Source organism: Phocoena sinus, chromosome 5, assembly GCF_008692025.1.
Source record: "Phocoena sinus isolate mPhoSin1 chromosome 5, mPhoSin1.pri, whole genome shotgun sequence".
Taxonomy (NCBI): domain Eukaryota; kingdom Metazoa; phylum Chordata; class Mammalia; order Artiodactyla; family Phocoenidae; genus Phocoena; species Phocoena sinus.
The window spans coordinates 74,003,279-74,022,901 of NC_045767.1; the positions used below are offsets into that span (position 1 = coordinate 74,003,279).

Genomic DNA, 19,623 nt, shown 5'->3' on the forward strand with positions numbered 1-19,623 from the left:
TCAAATGAAGAGTATATCTTTATGCCTTTAGCCCATGTAACTAGCAGAGGGTGTGACTCATAAACGATGTGAAGAGGGAGGTTAGCTTCACTGTAATATCAGTTGTCTAGCATGAATGAAATATTGAATGAATGGGGTTAAGGAAATCATCTGAAGAAGGATCTTTATAAATAATCCACATTGGAATTTCATATTTTTTCTCTAAGCATACCTCAATTTCATAAGGCAGCATTCATTCAAACCAAAATTCAATTTCCTACAATGTAATAAAAATGAAACAATTTGAGATTCTATAATGTTTTCTTATGGAAGCTGGCTAGCATGAAAGTTGGAAAGCATACAGCTATGTTTAACACAGCTACTTTGCTCTGACTACTTTGGCTGAAAACTTCTTTTCAGTGTTCTAAATTGTGCAATGATGAATACCTCTATCTTTTTCGCAAACCACAGCCCCATTAAGTTCTTCCAGTGGACACTCCTTACTCATTGCCTCTTAGAGCAGGTTCACTGTGGAACGTCCAGCATCGTCAACAAGCACTGTGCTTTTCCAGTGACTCATGCCTTACTGATGAATTTGTAAAGGATCCTTGCTAAAAGTGAAAATTATAACTAATTTTGAAAATGGAGGTTAAAAGATTTTATGTTTGTTGATATAAAGTCTTTTGTGAACAAGATAAAAGCCTTGCTGAACCTAAATAATTATTTAGGTTTTGGATGTTTATTCATTTCCCTTATTTGGTGGAGAGAGAGAGAGAGAAAACCACAGGGACTATTTAGTCTATATATCCGCTACCGGACGATCTGTGAGTATTTTTATAGGCTTCTATTATGTGGTCTTTAAGCAGCATATTCATGCCAGCTGGGTGGACTGGAAGAGAAAACACATCTCTGAGAAGAAGCTGTTATTGGGTCAGTAATATGCTAACTAAAAGTGTTTATGCAACCATCTGTGGGATCCCCAATAGGAGAGGCTTGTTTCTAGAACCCTCAGTGCTGCTGCATCTTACGTGGTCTCTACTAGTTTTATGGATGCCTGAAACGTTCTCTCTGATGATGATGGGAACAAAGGTGTTAGTGAACCTGGTGGATTCATAAGGTATGTTTTACACTTAATAGGGATTTACAATCATGGCCTAATAACTTGGTAGACGTAGAGAGTTTCTAGGGAGCCAAGTTGCCCTAATGACAGTTCTATGCAGAGTATATCAACATCACATTACACTGACCTATTTACAACACTTGTGCATAGTAAAACAGCATTTAAATCAGGAGATGAGATGTCCTGTGTGAGTAACTAAGTGAATAACTTGTGCACCCGGTCTGGCACTTTGGGAAGTGTAAGAATTTAGTTTTGCAAGAGTAACTGTTGGGTGAAGATGAGAGGAACAAAGAGAAGGAGGCTCACTGTCTCTGGCTTTGAACATGGAAGCAGTCCCTTTGTACGTGTAGTTTATGGTTGGTTTGATGTAGCTCTTAAGAAATGCACAAATTATTCCTTTAAAAACTGTGCTTCATTATTTCAATGGTAATAAAATTACTTGGAACTGGTAGTGTCAGAATAAGTTTTGTTCTTGTCAAGTACTCCTCAGCACAGCTCTGTTTCCTAGGTCTTACCCAGCTCTTCACTTCCATCATCTCCGGCCCCCAGGAGTTTCCTTATCTCTGTATCTGCCCTCTTTTCAATATAACAGCATGGAGAAAAAAACCACTCTTCTTTGTTAAGATAAGCCGAGGGACAAACAGGTTGTGTGAAAAAGATAAAACATGTCTCAAACATACTTAGAGCCAAGACCTGGTCTCATGGGTCTTATTAAGGCAGAGCTGGATGGTGCTTCCAGTGACTTCCAGGCCCTTTGGTAACTGATAATCCTGGTGTGGTTTACAAAGCTGGTGTTGGTTGGACTGTTACACAATTTTCGCTCATTCTCTACATGCCATGGCAGTGGAATTGCCATCAATTCCCCAACCCAGATCTGGAAGAGTATAAAATCACTGCTCTGGTTTCAATGACCTGACATTACAGACATTTATTTCTATGCAGGTAGTAGATGGCTTCTCCTAAAACAAATAAACAACAACAACAACAAAACCCAAAGATCTGAGAACCCTGGGCTCTGATTCCCATGTGGCCATAATCAGCTAGAGCTGAGCTGAGCCCAGTCCCTACGGTATAACTCAGGGCCCCTGATCATATTTCCATTACCTATCTGGTCCTTGCAAGCGTGTGAGTCTGCTATCTCTGTAGAATTTAGAGTAAGATAAATTGTACAAGGCCTTTAATACTCTTATGTTTTCCATATTTGTATAAATCAAACCAAACCTGGATTTTACCAAGGTCTATGACGAATTTTAGGACACCATCGAAGGCATAAGTGTGTTTGAGAGTTGATGGGGACATAACAGATGAAAAAGCACTGAGTCTGGTAGAAGAACCGAGATCTTGTCTTGGTTCCTTTCATCTCATTTCTAGGCCTTGGTTTCCAAGGAGTCTGTACGTGTCTGATGTGTATGATTAAAACAATCCTAAAGCCCAGAACAACCCAGATGCATATTTATGTGTGTTACTTATCAGTTGGAGTTGACCAAAGCACCGATATGTGCCACATAGATAAGGGAGCTAGTCCGATATTCCGATATTCAAGGCAAGACATTTAAAATAATAATAACCACCACCACCACCACCATTTGCTTATCTGCATGTATTAGCATTTTGGTAATATTTTGCAATTGTTGCTGCTCAACAATATCTATTTCCCAGGGTCTCTTGCCTTAGGTTGGCCACATGACTAATCCTGCTCAGCGTAAGTGCACACTGCTTGTGTGATCTCCAGCCTGGTGCACGCGCTCCTTCTCTCCCTTCCTCCCCCTCTCCCCTTCTCCCCACCCCCTCTACCTCATTTGCCTGCTTCAAGTGTAAGTCAGCAGAGCCTCAGGATGGAAGCACTTGGGTCCCTCCCTAGGCCACTAATTAGAGGGGAGTTGCCTGACGCATGTCAGAATTTGATGTGAGTGAGGAATAGACCTCTGTTATATTAAGACACTGCAATTTCAGGATTTATTTGTTATCACAGTGTAACTTAGCTTGTAATATAACGATCAGTCAAGATAGATAAATTGGCTGCCAAAGCTGATATAAGATTGCAACTGTCATCTATAATCCATAATTTCAAATTTTTATATTTATCAAAATGCCTTGCTTTATTACAAGCATCATATTAAGCTTATATTAAACTTACGAATTTTTAAAGACCTCGCTGATGTTACTTATTGTTTTTGTAATATATTTTAACTTATAAAATATATTTATACTAATAAAACATAAAATAATAAGATTCAACAACAGTAAGTTCAGTACTTCCCTCTATACAACAAAAGCACAACCACTGCCTCGAAGCAACACAAGAGGTAGAAACCATACCTACGAAATTCATGCTATCCATTGATTTCACATTCTGCTAGGTGTAAGACAGGAAGAGTTACCAAGAGCTGTAGGAAATCCTAAAAGAATGAATTAACCCTGTCATTTTTTAATTTAGTTTTCAGAAAAGGGATGTGAAGCTGTTAAAAATAGAACTCCCAATAAACATGTGGAACTAAAACATGTGACCACACTTCTATGTCTCAATTCCACATGTCAGGATTGTGATACTTATCTGTATTAGTTACCTATTTCTCAGTAATCTATTACCTCAAAAATTAAAGGCCTAAATAATAATAAATATTTATTATCTCAGTTTCTGTGGATCATGAATTCAAGAGTGGCTTAGTGCAGGGTTCTGGCTCTGCAGGCTGTGCTTCCAAAATAGCCCATTCACACTGAGAGCAAGTTGGTGCTAAGTGTGACAGGGGCTTCAGTTCCTCACCACGGGGACCTTCTCCATGAAGACATCTCTCACGACTGAGTGTCCTTATGATGTGATGTGATGGCTGGCTTCCTCAACAGGGGGTGATCCAAGAGAGAGAGCAAGGTGGAAGCCACGGTATCTTTTTTGCGGTACGCGGGCCTCTCACCGCTGTGGCCTCTCCTGCTGCGGAGCACAGGCTCCGGACGCGCAGGCTCCGCGGCATGTGGGATCTTCCTGGACCGGGGCACGAACCCGCGTCCCCTGCATCGGCAGGCGGACTCTCAACCACTGCACCACCAGGGAAGCCCGACGGTATCTTTTATGACCTAGCCTCAGAAGACATACTCTGTCACTCTGTCATGTCTGAAATATCCTACTGGCACAAAGGCTTACCCTTTCCAGCGTGGGAGGGGACTACACAGCATGTGAATACCAGGAAGTCAGAATCATCAGGTGCCATCTTGAAGGCTGGCTACCACACAGTACTCTTCAAAGAGGAATGTCTCATCCAAAATTAAACATGTAAAGTACACACCTGTTCAAACTGTGTTTATCAGTTGGGAGTGAAATGTCTCTCCAAATATATTTACCTTAATCACACTTTTCAAAAATGTCATATTTGGGGGAAAACACTGGAGAATTTTCATGAAGACCTGTATATTCACAAAGGGACATGCTGGCCTCCAAACAATGGACTCTCCCCTGGAAAGTATGCAGTTAAAAGGAACCAGAAATGTCTTGTTGACATAGCAAGTCTGTTATTAATCTTCTCATGTACAGATAACCAATTAAACAAAGAAAGTTCTCAGCTTAGTTCAACGTATCATGTAGTTTGCCTTTCTCAATCCAAAAGAAAGAAAAAGGAAGTATGTACTGGACTTCTTAGAAATTTGAACTTTAAAGCTGGATCTAAATATCACAGCAACAGGGCTTCCCTGGTGGCACAGTGGTTAAGAATCCACCTGCCCATGCAGGGGACACAGGCTCGAGCCCTGGTCCGGGAAGATCCCACATGCTGTGGAGCAACGGAGCCCGTGCGCCACAACTACTGAGCCCACGTGCTGCAACTACTGAAGCCCATGCACCTAGAGCCCGTGCTCTGCAACAGGAGAGGCCACTGCAATGAGAGGCCCATGCACCGCAACAAGGAGCGGCCCCCGCTCGCCACAACTAGAGAAAGCCCATGTGCAGCAACGGAGACCCAACGCAGCCAAAAATAAATAAATTAATTAAAACATCACAAGTAAATAAACGATGTATCCAGGAAAACATATATGGAAAATTCTAGTATGATAAAATATTCTCTGGGAAAAAAACCCACTTATTAAATTAGTTTCCTCTTTTTTTTTCCCAACCAATTTTTTTTCCAGCTCAACATCTTATCCTAATTTCCTCCATTTATGAAAATGTCATAATGGAGCCCCAGCATCACTCTGAGCTGACCACCTTTCTTGGAGGTGCCTCTTACAGTCTCTTCTTGGGATGACAAGATTGCCATCCAAATGCTATGTCTTGGAGCAAAGCTGGGCTGAATCTTCACAGCTTGAGGTATTAGGGCTTATTCTGTCTATTGGAACCTGGAAACCAAAAAGCACCTAGACTTTATATGTTAGAGCAATAACGGAGCCATAGGCACTATTTCTAAAAATAAATACCACCTCACCATTCCTGACTATGGCAATGGGTTTAGCTATCAACCAAAACCCAATTTTATTATAAATTAATTGACTTTCAATGGAAGAAAACAGGAGTGAGAGAGGAGGCTAGGAAAACATCTCTGTCAAGCTCTGCTTCAAAACGCGGACGGCAACAGCAGATTGGATGGAAACAGGAAAGGTACTGTGGGGAGTCAGACGAAGCCCACGTCAGTGAAGAGTGAAGTAAAAGTGAAGGCTTCGAGCCAAAAAGAGGCTGGAAACAGATGGCAGCAAAATTAAAGCATCTGATTAGGCTGGAGATCTTAGGTGGCTGTCAGCTAACAAATATAAACAAATTGGGGAGACTTGACGTATAAGAAACAGTGTTAAGAAAAGAACTCAGTCATGCTTAGCTCTCAATAATCATTGACCACGTTACTGTGAAGTTCCATGCATTTGTAAATAAAGATTAAATTGAATAAATATAAAGTACAAAAGTAATAATTATCTGGAAGAACATTTCTAGATAATTATAACAAAACATGGGGGGTTAGAATGGGGAAAGATGTTAATGTATTCTAGAGGTTATCTATCCTGATGAATAAAAAAAGCAATTTGTAAAGTAGTATTACTTTTCATATTGTTCTACTTTTCTATATACAAAATATGTAAATATATACGGCAGAGAAAATGCTTTGTTAGGACACACACCAGATTTTTGAAGTGGTAACTGAGAGAACATTTGTGCTCTTTTGTATTATTTAAATTAAAAAAAAGAAAAACTCTTTAAAAAAATCCTTTTTAAATAAAAACTTTTAAAAATAGCAAATTTCCCAAAATATATATATATATATTTTTTTTTCAAAATATATTTTTAAAATATAGAATCTCTTATTTTTTGGCATTGATATGCTGATGATGTTTCCTGCATTTTGTCAGTAAAACATTCACAGTTCATGCTAGACATTATGGCAGCCCTGGATGTGCTCTCCCTTCAAGAAAGCACTTGCCTTTGAGCTGGATGGAGTGTAATTAGTGGACAGCCTTCAGCTGTCACCCACTGGCAGCTTCCTCTGCTTCTGAGCCAAGGCCAAGGCCACACTCCTCCCGGCTGGACCAGCCAATGACTAAGGATGGTGAAGGCATGATCCTTGAGGGCCCCGCCACTCCCTCCAAGGAATCTCCCCTTCCCAATCTGTTTCGGAACAGATAATCTCTGCTCCCAAATCCCCCTTGCGTTGGTCATGTCTTTGTCAGATCTGCATCCAGATCTGAGGCTCTCCCTCCCTGGTCCTGCTTCCCCCTTCCTTCCTTTCACAGTTGTCTGATACATACTTTAGCCAAAGGTTTTCCTGCTCAGTCCTGTTCCCCCCACACCTTTTATCTTTCAAAGCTATTACCAGCTACCCCACAACCCTGTCTCAGCACCTGCTTCTTGGAGGACCCAACCAACAAAGACACCTTTTGGGGACTTTATACACTTTACAAGAACTCTTCTTTTTTCTGAGAACTCCTCTCTCCACCCTCACCCCATATCCCTTGCTCAGCCTTGTTTTTCTCATTTGGCTTTGTCCTGACAGTATTGGCTGTGGAGGGAGCAGACACATAATCCAAGCTACACCAATTACTATTTCTTTAATCATCTCTTTCTTTATGTTTTTCCCCATGTTCAATATTAGTTATTTATGTTATACATATTAGTGTGTATATGTCAATCCCAATCTCCTAGTTCATCCCACCACCATCACACCTACACCAATTACTACTGTAACCAATAAATTCTTCCGTTTCCCCCACTTTAAAAAAATTGTTTTTATTGATATATATTTGATTTACAGTGTTAATTACTGCTGTACAGCAAAGTGACTCAGTTATACATGTATATATATTCTTTTTTCATATTCTTTTCCATTATGGTTTATCACAGGATATTGAATATAATTCCCTGTGCTATATAGTAGGACCTCGTTGCTTATCCCAGTTTCCCCTTTATGATGTACATGCTACCTCAATTAAACTTCTCTCACTTGTAACCACAATTCTCAGCTAATATAGTCAATGACTGTGTCTCTCACTTCTAGTATACGCATGTACTGGACTTATATTTTATGGAGATTCCTGAAAGGCAAGCTGAAAAGAAAGTATCCATAAAGAAAATACCATTTTCCCAGTGATTTCCGTCGTAAAATGACAAGTTTAGACCTTTAAAGGTTTGATCCCAAGAAATGTAGCTTGGATTAAGCACTGATTTTGAGTCTGGAGACCCAGTTACAAATTCCAGCTTTGCCGTTAACTGGTTATGCATCACTGGGCAAGCCACATCACTTTCCTGGGGCTTGGTTTTGTGATTTATAAAATGTGGGGACTTTAGCCTAATTTATTTCTAAGGTCTCTCCCAACTCAATAATTCAATAATGTGCCTAACACGGTTTTTCCAGAGACTATGACAGTGTCTGGCACATAATATGGGCCCAAGAAATATTTTCTGAATTGAATAAATTAATAATTATGAATTTTAAGGATATTTTTGAGACTTTAGAAGTAAATGAAAATATTTAATCCTGCGGGCAAAAGAAATATGATTTAAACTTGTCTGTAGTTTCTGGAATTTTGCTTTCTTCCCTTCTCCAGCCCACACCTCGTCATCCAAGTACCCTCAACCCTGTCACTCCTTTCTCCTGCTAAACCTGAACTCGCGTTAAGCCCCTTCTATCCTCCTGTCCTACATCAGGTTTTCTGAGCAAGTAGCATAAAAAGTATCATGCAGGGCTTCCCTGGTGGCACAGTGGTTGAGAGTCCGCCTGCCTCTGCAGGGGACACAGGTTCGTGCCCTGGTCCGGGAGGAGCCCACATGCCGCAGAGCGGCTGGGCCCGTGAGCCATGGCCGCTGAGCCTGCGCATCTGGAGCCTCTGCTCCGCAACGGCAGAGGCCACAACGGTGAGAGGCCCGCGTACCACACACACAAAAAAAGTATCATGCAATAATAGTAAATATTGTACTTACTTGTTTATTGTCTCCCCCAGCTAGAACGCAGCTCCATGAAGGGATGGATATTTGCCTGTTCTGTTCACTGTTGTGTCTATAGTGCTTAGGGCAGTACCCTGCACTTGGTAGGTACTTAATAAATATTTGTTGATTGAATGAATGAATGAATAGTAATTCTAAATATGGAACTGTCTTTCAGAAAGCTATCTGGGCTGAAGATTTAAATGTGAGGACTTTGAAAAGGGCATAGGAAAGGGGAGGGGGCATTTGTCATTTTAACAGGGCAGAAGGCATTCCAGCAAGCACCTGAAGCAAGTGGGGGAAGGAGCCACTCTTTCACTTACTGAGGTCCTGGACCCTGTGCTTGGCTTGAACACAGTCCAAAACAACAAGAGCAACAACAGAAGCAACAACAACCCCTACCCGAGGCAGAGACAGCAGCAAGTCCAAAGGCCCTGAGGCAGGAGCAGTCCTGGACTGTTTGAGGGACAAGTGGAGGCCTATGTAGCTGAAGTGAAGTGACCTAGGTAAGAACAGTAGGAGGCGAGGTCAGAGGGAACATGGCAGGTGGGGCTTGTAGGCCACTGAGGAGACTTCAGTTTTTACTGAGTGAGGTGAGAAGCTACTGAAGGATTTTCTGAGCAGAGGAAGGACATGGTCTGAATTATATTTTTAAAGGCCGATTTTGGCTGCTGTGATAAGATTACAGAGGAGCAAAGGCAGGAGGAGGGAGACCAGTTCGGGGATAATATAATTATGCTTATTAGACAAATGTTCCACAGTCATTCCCAAACTACTGGAATCCGCTGTGTCCTCCCCAGATGTTACCTATTCTTCCCATCTTCAAAAACAGCACTACTTGACCCCTAGTTGCCCAGTTTAGAAACCTTCTTTTACATCTCACACCAGACCCTGTTGAGTCTCCTCCTTAAGGACCTTTGGAAGCTATCACCTCCTCTCTACCCCACTGTGATGGCTCAATTATCACTGGCCTGGACTAGGACAGTACCTCATAATGGGGGTCCTTGATTCCAGTTCTCCTCCTCAGAAGAGTAATTTTTTCAAGACCCAAATATGAACACAATGGTCCTCAGCTTCCATGACTCCTTAAGGAATAAAACTATTCTGGGTAGCAGGTCACACAAGCCCCTTCACGAAGTAGCCTTGCCTGGTCATTCAGATGGGGCACTCACTACTTGCTCTCTTGTAGCCTATCATCCAGCCTTAGTAGAAAAGTTGTTCGGGGACTTCCCTGGCGGTCCAGTGGTTAGCACTCCGCACTTCCACCGCAGGGGGCACGGGTTCGATCCCTGGTTGGGGAGCTAAGATCCCGCAGGCCGCTCAGTGTGGCCCAGGGGAAAAAAAAAATGTTGTTCAAAATATTCTAACCACAGAGACTGTGATTTAGTAGGACTTACAGTTCATTCCTCTTCTCCCTCCTCCTCTTTCTTCTTTTTAACTTTACAAAGCTCCCTTAGTGATTGAGTGCAGCTAGGTTTAGAATGACTAGTTATCACATTATATGCTTACAGTTTTGTCCCCATCTTAGACAGTGAGTCCAATAGGAGGCAAGAGTATTTCTCTTCATTGTTTTTTTTTTTTTCCTTTTTGCCAGCACCTAAGTGTATCCACCTATCTCCCCACCCCAATTCTTACCTCTACTCCCCCCAGAAGAAAGCCTGCCTTGGGTCTGGAATGAGTTGTATGGACTTACAGTCCACTTAGTTCAGAACTATGCTACTAAAAAGAAACAAAGCTACTGCAATGGAAAATCCAACTAAAGAGTCTGTCTCTTGTATTCCATGGACAGTAACAAGACAATAGCACGCTGTTTCCTGGTGGCAAAGTGTGCGTCCCCCCACATCACAGCAAAGGGGTGAGACCCACAAACACTTGGGTTACCTGGAGAAGAATTCAAGCAGATTTATAGCATTGTACTTTTTGCTTGTACTAGATTTTTTTTTTTTTTTTTTTTTTGCGGTAAGTGGGCCTCTCACTGCTGTGGCCTCTCCCGTTGCGGAGCACAGGCTCCGGACGCGCAGGCTCAGCGGCCATGGCTCACGGGCCCAGCCGCTCCGCGGCATGTGGGATCTTCCCGGACCGGGGCACGAACCCGTGTCCCCTGCATCGGCAGGCAGACTCTCAACCACTGCGCCACCAGGGAAGCCCCTAGATTTTACTAATATTGTTGCTTTGACTGCATGCCCTCTACTGGAATTCATTTTTGTTTTATAATGTGGCTTTTTATTTATTAGTGTTCAATGACACTTAGTACTGGTATTTGCTTTTCTGACCCCATAAGTACAGTGTAGTCACTTTGTTTATCAATGCAATTTGTGTTTTGTTGGTCTGCTATGCACTAGTATTCCATGGCCCATGTATTTCTTATTAGATATGTAATTTAGCTCTAAAAATGTAATTTTGAGGGTTAGTAACATATTACCATATATCCAGAGCTTGTGATTTCATACACTCTACAAATATATATATATATGTATATATATACACATACATACACACATATATAATATCGTTTTTCACTCTCTGTATAATAAAACATATTTAAAATTTTATTTTCCCCCAAATTTCCTTATAAAATTAGATTGACTCATATATCTGTATATCTTATATTCTCCAAATAAGGTATTTTTCTTCGTGGGATTAACACACAATACCTGGTGCATGTATAGCAGGTACACTTATTGAATGAAAAACACTTATTTAATGAGTGAATGAATTTATCTAATTATTTACCTACTTTGGAGAATAAAAAAAGCCTATGACTATCTCAATGTACATTCCTATTAACTAGGAAAACCTTTAAAATGCCTTGAAATGCTCTTTATAAACAAATTCTCTCATAGTTATAATCTAACTTCTTAAAATATAAAGGTTTACTAGATGTCCATGGAATAAAAAAATCATAGCATTGAAGAGCTAGAAAGTCTCCCAGAGATCACTTAGCTGACCACCCCATTAAAAAAAAAAAAAAAGTTTATTTATTGGTTGTGTTGGTTCTTCGTTGCTGCGCACAAGCTTTCTCTAGTTGCGGGGAGCGGGGGTTACTCTTCGTTGCGGTGCGCGGGCCTCTCATTGCGGCGGCTTCTCCTGCTGCAGAGCACGGGCTCCAGGCGCGTAGGCCCAAGTAGTTGTGGCATGTGGGCTCAGCAGTCGTGGCTCATGGGCTCAGTAGTTGTGGCTCATGGGCTCTAGAGCACAGGCTCAGCAGTTGTGGTGCACGGGCTTAGTTGCTCCGCGGCATGTGGGATCTTCCCGGATCAGGGCTTGAACCAGTGTCCCCTGCGTTGGCAGGCAGACCCCCAACCACTGCACCACCAGAGAAGTCCTGACCACCCCATTTTAAGGATGAGGAAACTAAAGATCAGAGAGGTCACTCAACTATTATTCAAGGTCACACAGCTACTAAAGGGCAGAAGTGGGACCAGAATCCAGCTCTCTAGATTTTCAATGAAATTTTTGTTTCTACTCTACTATGAGGTTTAAAAATCCACATTGAAAAATCTTTTCAGAGCAAATCTTCAGTGCCTATAATTGCAGAGTCAGCAATGGCATAAATGACTCATGACATCATTTTTAAAAGAGCATACATTTTTTGAAAGAGCATACACATTTTCTGCGATAACTAGAAGATCACAAAATAGGAACAAGTCTTGGAAAATAATGTTTCAAAAGGAACCAGAAAGTTCTAGTTTTAATGGTACCTGATATTCCCATTTTAACAGCGCTATGTGTTCTTGCAATGATGTGTATGGTAATTATTTCCCCAAGTTTTGATTTCATTTTTTATATTCAACAAATGTTTACTGAATGCTTAGTCTATTTCAAAAACTGTCCTAGGACTTAAGCAGAGCAGATGAAAAAAAGACAAATTTCCTCCTCCCATGAAAGTGCTTTTTGCAACATAAGATCTACCCAGTATGAATGTATCATTACACCTCTCCTCTGCTCTTCTCAAAAGAGTAAAAACACAATTCTCTTCCAAGCATTTTCTTTATAGGTTATGTTTCCTCTTGACCCCTTAACTATCTGCTCCTTATCATATCCCCTCACCTGTACACAGTCACACACACACACATCAATGATACACACATGTGGTATGTACCTACAGAGGTTAAGTAACTTTAGCAAACTCACACAGAGGAACTGAGATTCAAACCCAGGCAGTCTGGCTTCCTCATACTCTAAGCCACATGTGTCACTGCCATTAGCTACTCTCTCCTCCTCATTTTGTTCCCAAAATGACAGGATGACAAATAAGAGTGAGCAGAGGGGCAGCAGTGCATGGTAAATGAAAGAAATCTGTCAGTTGGAAGCATGGGACCTTTCCTGGCCCTGCTCCCTGCACCCAGCCATCTAATCTGAGTCTATTTCTGTATAAAAATTTCTGATAATGGTATCTGCTCTGACTACCTCACATCAGAAAATTATATGCAATATTTTAGATAAAAGGTCATAAAAATGTTTTTTTTTTTTTTAGAAAAGCAGGACACAGAATGCTCTATTAAAACTATGTAAAAAAAAAAACTATGTAAACATGCACAGGTAAAATTTGTTTTTCAGTGGAGCAATTATAGCTCCTTTTTTTGTTAAAATTATTTTAGGTCATGTAAATTTTCTTCTTTTGGCTTTTCAACATTTAAAAAATTTCTTTGATTAACGTATATTCATTCATACGTTCATTGACTCATCCAACAGATATTTATTTATTTCTGCTATAGACAAGATACTATGTTGAAGTTAAAAAAAAAAGAAAAAACAATGGAAGATATTTTGATATGCATACACAAGTCTACAAATATTCTAATGTGATATGCAAAAGTAAAAATTGTTGTCCAATAGAGTTGACTTTTTTTCCTTTAAAACTCTACCTTTAATATTGTTTCTATGTCCACTTTTGAAATCAGAAAATGTTAAAAGTCTTAAAAACACCTCTGAGTACTTAAGAGAAACAAGATCTTATAGGCAACCGCTTATCCCGGAGTAATGCTGGACGAATGAGGTGTTGATTAGACTTTTTTCAAAATGGCAGACAGGGCAGTCATGGGCACTGCTTTCTACCAGCTCCAGATTAAGTGGCGGCAAACCTCGCCAGCAAGGGTCTGGCTAAACAGCTGACGTGATTGACTGAGTCAAGACAGACAGTAGAGGCCATGAGGAATATTTCAAGATGACAAAGAGCTCAGAATTGGATTCGATTATTCTACTTCAATAATACAGATAACATCTCCATGTCTGGAAATGAAAATTACAGCACTTCCACTGGAGCCTAACGGTTTTATGTACAGTGGTGGGAGGCTATGAAGGAAGAAGAGAAACCAGAAGGAAGCCATAGAGATAATGTACCTGGACGCTGACAACCATCTCTGGCCCCATACCAATCCATCCTCCACGTTGAGGCCAATGTTTATAAAACACGTTTATGATCATGTACTCCCAGGCTGAACCTCCTTCAGTGGCTTCCCACTGCTTTATGTCCCCCATTGTTTGTTTCTCACGGCCCCCCATGCCCTGGATCATCTGGCTCCTGTCTCCCCATTCTGTGGGCTTCAGCCATGCTTCCTTCAGTTCCTTAAACTCCCCGTGCCCCTTCTTGCTCCCTCGGAAAGCTGCCCACTTCTTTTGTCTCTCCACTCCCTGTCATCTGTCAGGAGGCAGCTTAACTGCTTCTTCCTCAGAGACGCTCTCCCTGAACGCTTCTTGACTGGTCAGGTGCTCTCTCCTAACATCATGCTAGTTTCCTTCACAGCCCTTATTACAATGCTATAGTTGAGCGGCCATTGGTGTGATTGTTTTATTTCTGTTCCTCTCTCTGCTAAACTGCAGAGACCATGTCTGTCTTGCTTCCCACTGTAGTCCTAGCACCTGGCACAGTGCAGGTACTCAGGACCCTTAGTGAATAAAAGAATGAGCAAGTGGGGCTTCCCTGGTGGCGCAGTGGCTGAGAGTCCGCCTGCCGATGCAGGGGACGCGGGTTCGTGCCCCGGTCCGGGAAGATCCCACATGCCGCGGAGCGGCTGGGCCCGTGAGCCATGGCCGCTGAGCCTGCGCGTCCGGAGCCTGTGCTCCGCGACGGGAGAGGCCGCAACAGTGAGAGGCCCGCATACCGCAAAAAAAAAAAAAAAAAAAGAATGAGTAAGTGTAATTTGTAAAAAGCAACAAAAGTTTGAGCACATTTTGTATCACTATGGCAGACTGGCTAGATGCTGACTCCTTAAATCTTCTTCCCAGCACTCAGGAGGTCCCTTGTCAGCCTGCCTTCCTTCCAGCTGGGTTCTGGGAGCGTGAGACTATGCTCTGGCCAATAGAATGTGTGCAGAAGTGATGGTCACCCCTTCCAGGACTAGCAGTAGAACAACCTACACAATCTTCTGGGCCACTCTTTCCCCAGCAGTGTGGTTAGACGCTAAAGACTCTGAGATGATGCAAGCACCTGCGGGAGGGAGCCCAGGTCCCTGAGTTACCTCTTGGAGGAGGGCCACCTCAATCACAGTAGGCTGGAGTAAGAAAATGAAACTTCAGATTAAGCCATTTTGACTTTTTTTTTTTAAGTACAGTGGCTACAGCTAATTAATACAATTGCTGTCATTAAATTGTTTCTCAGTCTGGATACAGAGTAAAGCTAGTGACACTGAAGTAGACTAGTGGTGTATCAAAGTGTTAACCCACCTGAAGTTAAAATCCTGAGGTTTTCCGTCATTAAAAGAAGACTTCAATTAAAGAATAAAGCCAGGATTTTAAATTAGTTCTCCATACACTAATGTGAGACTTACCCTGACATTCTAGTCAAAGGGAAGGAAGTTCTGAAAGTCTAGGATGCAAGGAAGAGAAAATATACAGAAAAGACCTGAACATATTAAAAATGAGATGAGGCCATCAAAGAATAATGACTGGTCCCTCAGTTAGAGCTAAATTTCCTACATGGTCCGAACCTATAGGTCAGATATTCAGCAGTAGGACCCTTGCTTTTAATAAAAGTGCAGCAGGGAATCTAATTATTTAAAAGATGCAAAACAGATCACATCACTCTCCTGTTCAAAGGTTTTACACTGCCTTTATAATAAAATTCAAGATCCTTAAGGGGCCACGAGCCCTCACATGCTTGGGTCGCTGTCTCTGTCTCCAGCTCCAACTCTGCCACTCTCTCCGCTTTGCGGCTGCTGTTCCCCCTCCCTTCTAGCTAATTCCTGCTCATCCTTCAGTTCACAGATCAACTGTTACTCCTTTAAGAAAGCGTTCCCCAACCCTCCAGATTAGGGTGGAATCTTGATTGACTGCTTATTACAAACTTCTTGTCACAAGTCCCAATGTCTGGCACCTTGTCAGTTCTCAATAATCATTTGTTAATTGATGAGGTGGAAGGTCATGGGAGACAGTAAAGAATAACAAGAAAATAAAAGACCTTACTTTATGAGCTGGAACACCCTTGAGCCAGTCTTCCCTTGAGGTGGCAGGATCTTAAATGTTCTAGTTAGTGACAGATCCTTGGTCTTTCAGATGGGACAAGTGGGACCAGTCCAACTTAAAGCCCAAATGGAAATCACGACTTATACAGTGTGCATTTTGAAAAGAAGGTGAAAATGGAAGTGGAGAAGGAGTCCATTCTTGGTCCACTTTTAGGTCAACAATTGAAAAGAAACAGCAGTCACAAGTGACTGCAGAAGTATTTTCATACAATGCAGGCTACACAGCATTCAAAAAGGAACAGGCTACGGCACATACAACAACATGGATGGCTGTCACAGGCAAAATGTTGAATAAAAGAAGCCAGACAGAAAAGAGCACATACCGTATGAATCCACTTATACAAAGCCGAAAACTGGCAAATCTAATGTAGGGTGAAATAAGTCAGAACAGTGGTTACCTCTGGGGAGACTGACGGGAGGAGGTGCAAGTGAGCTGCTGGAAATACTGTCCATATACATAGGTGTGTACACATGAAAAATTCATTAGGCTGTAGACTTATGATTTGTGTACTTTCCTGTATGTAAGTGGTACTTTAATGAAAAAGAAAACAGGGACTCCACTGCTGAAACCCTTGCAATGGCCCCATCACAGTCTATAGGATAAAGTCTAAATTCCTCAGGAAAGCAGACAAAGCTCTTTGTAATCTAGCCCCTCCAGACGCTCTCATCTCAACATCCAGCGCCCCACAGGTGCACAAAACACTCCAGGCACACGGTTCCCCCTGAATTCTCTAGACGGGCCATTTCATTGCTCATCTCCATGCTTCTGCATCTGCTGTTCCCTCTGCCTACTGAGGAACACCTGCTGTGCACCTGACACCCTCCTGTTCCTCAGGGAATAGCTTTGCTCCGCCCATTTGGTGAAGACTCCCTGGCCTCCCTGGGGCTGAGGCAGGAGCACCTTCTCCTTAGCTGCCCTCCTGTGTATTTTTCATCCCTCCTATAATTTATGACAGTTATCATTCTATATTTTAGTTGACATTTTACATGTCTATTTCCCCACTAAATATAAGGCTCCTCGAGGGCAAGAATCATATACTGATCAGCTCTGTATCCTTACCTGCTGGCATGGTGCCTATCGGACAGAAGGTGCCTGATAAACATTTGCTGAACTTGAACTGGATAATGCACAGTAAGGCGCATCATAACTGGTAGCAAAGAATAAGGACATTTTGACCAATGTTAGTTTAAAGAAACTAAAACGTTTCGAGCATAAGAAGGCAGAGATAAGTGAGGTAAAGAATCAAAATGAGGGACTTCCCTGGTGGTTCAGTGGTTAAGAATCCACCTTCCAATGCAGGGGATGCGAGTTCGATCCCTGGTCGGATAACTAAGATCTCACATGCCGCGGGGCAACTAAGCCCGCGTGCTGCAACTACAGAGCCCGCGTGCTGCAACTACTGAGCCCGTGTGCTCTGGAGCCTGTGGCCACAACTAAAGAGAAGCTCGTACACCACAGCAAAGATCCCGCGTGCCACAACTAAGACCTGATGCAGCCAAAAATAAATAAATATTTTTTTAAAAGAATCAAAATGAATAGCTTAGTCTTCAAATATGAGGTCTTAAAAAAAACCAAAAATGAGGTTTATTTTTAAGTCCAAGTTGAAAATATTACACTTAACAGATTAAGAGAAGAGAAGCAGTCGTGACAATAATTTAGGGGTTTGTGTTTGTGTTTGTAGGGCATGAATTAGCTCAGGATATTCACAGTAACAGCGGTAATAATAATACCTAATTGCAGTATCTAACACTTATTGAATGCTTACTATCTACTAAGCAATTTACATTCATTATCTGATTTAATCTTCAAAGCAACCCCCTGAAGGTCTGCTATTAATCTCCACTTTACATATTAGGTAACTGATGCTCCTGGAGAGTAAGGAGCTTGCTGGAGGTCACACTGACAGGATGTGTCAGAGTTCGGATTCTAACCCAGGCCTCTGAGGCTCCAGAGTCTGTGGCAGTGAGACTTTTATCAACGACACTCTCAAATGAGCATCTCAGAAGCTCATATTATGGGGCAGTAATAGGCAGAAAAGTGACACAGCCTCTCTCCTGTGTTTACTTGTAGTATTTACATGTCCATAGCTGGAGACTTACCCTTGGGAAGGAACCCCCAGGAGTCCCAGAGGTATGGAAAATAGCCTAAGAATAGGCCCATTACAAAACCACATATGAAGCTGTGTGGCAATTTCCTGTAAGGTACTCAATCCAGTACCTGCTAGGCCAAAAGAGAATCACCCTAGAGGAACCCACAAGAAGACACATCTGAAGAAATGGTTACCAATGGCCACATGCCAAAAAGAAAAAAAAAGAGAGAGAGAAAAGAAAACACCTGGATTCAACAGAATCTTATGACAGACACATGGGTCCTGCAACAACCCACAACACACATTGTACTAAATGTCCTGGCAAGCTGAATGCCATCTGGTTTATTTTGGGCAAATCTTGGACACAGTGTGTTTAGTGTGGCTTCCTAGGGTGCTGGGTATTGGAGCATGTGTGCCCATTTACTTGGCCTCTCTCCCGACTGGCTGCAGTGAAAATGACCTCTCTGGCCACAGCAGACCACCATCAGAAGAACCACCAGCCTCTTAGAGACTCTTCACGTGCTTCATGAAGGCTCGGTACTTAACTGAAAAGGAAGGGTAATAAAGTACCCCCAGATGAACACGTGTATCCCTGGCATCTTTACCAAATTATGTTGCCAGATCTTTCTATGTTATTCCTCAAGGTACCTTCCCAAACCAACATTTCTAGGGTGTCCTGCTACTCTGTAATATAACTAAAAAAAAAATTTTTTTTCAGGTCATAGGGGAAGGCAAACAGACACATTTTTTACATTGACGGGCCTAGAAAAATAACAATGCGCTGCCTGTATTACACAATGGGGCCTTGTATTTGTACAGCTAAGCTGCATTAAAATACCACCAGTGGACCCAAACTAAATCAATTTAATGACCTCAGGTGAGGACCCAGGGGATGTCCATTGTTACAGCAAATCTCAACCATGCAGCCTCGGCCACAGTCACTGAGCCCCATCAGCGTCTCTAAAATGTTACTGTGAAATGTATGTTTTGGCCCCAAAGAAATAACAGCAGCTCCTGGACTTAAGGAAAGGAAAAACAGTTGATTTTACAGGAAAGTGCTGATTCTGTTTTATTCACAGCAAAGAGACTTACGTCTAATTTTTTCTAAATATTATTCAATTAAATTGCAGAACTGTACATGAACTACAATTTGAATAATAGCAAGGAGAACTATCCCGACTCCCTCCTAGAGACAGGATTTTCCATAATACACTGTTTCTTTCTAATCGTTAGCTTCTCTAGTAATGAACCACTTTTTTTTTTTTTTTTTTTTTTTTTTTTTGCGGTACACAGGCCTCTCACCGCTGTGGCTTCGCCCGTTGCGGAGCACAGGCTCCGGACGCGCAGGCTCAGCGGCCATGGCTCACGGGCCCAGCCACTCCGCGGCATGTGGGATCTTCCCGTACCGGGGCACGAACCCGTGTCCCCTGCATCGGCAGGCGGACTCTCAACCACTGCGCCACCAGGGAAGCCCTAATGAACCACTTTTAACCACTAATAATTTGTTGCTATACTTTCTTCCATGTCCTTCGGTTTTAGATTCTTGTATATTTTGGAACACAGTGATGGGAGGGAAGAAGA

General features: G+C 42.1%; 1 protein-coding gene across 2 annotated transcripts in view; it reads right to left on the bottom strand.

Annotated features, from left to right (window-relative positions):
* The window catches only part of SCFD2 (sec1 family domain containing 2), a 405,336-nt gene that overhangs the window by 139,027 nt on the left and 246,686 nt on the right, over window positions 1-19,623 (bottom strand). The gene's annotated exons all lie outside the window — the stretch shown is intronic.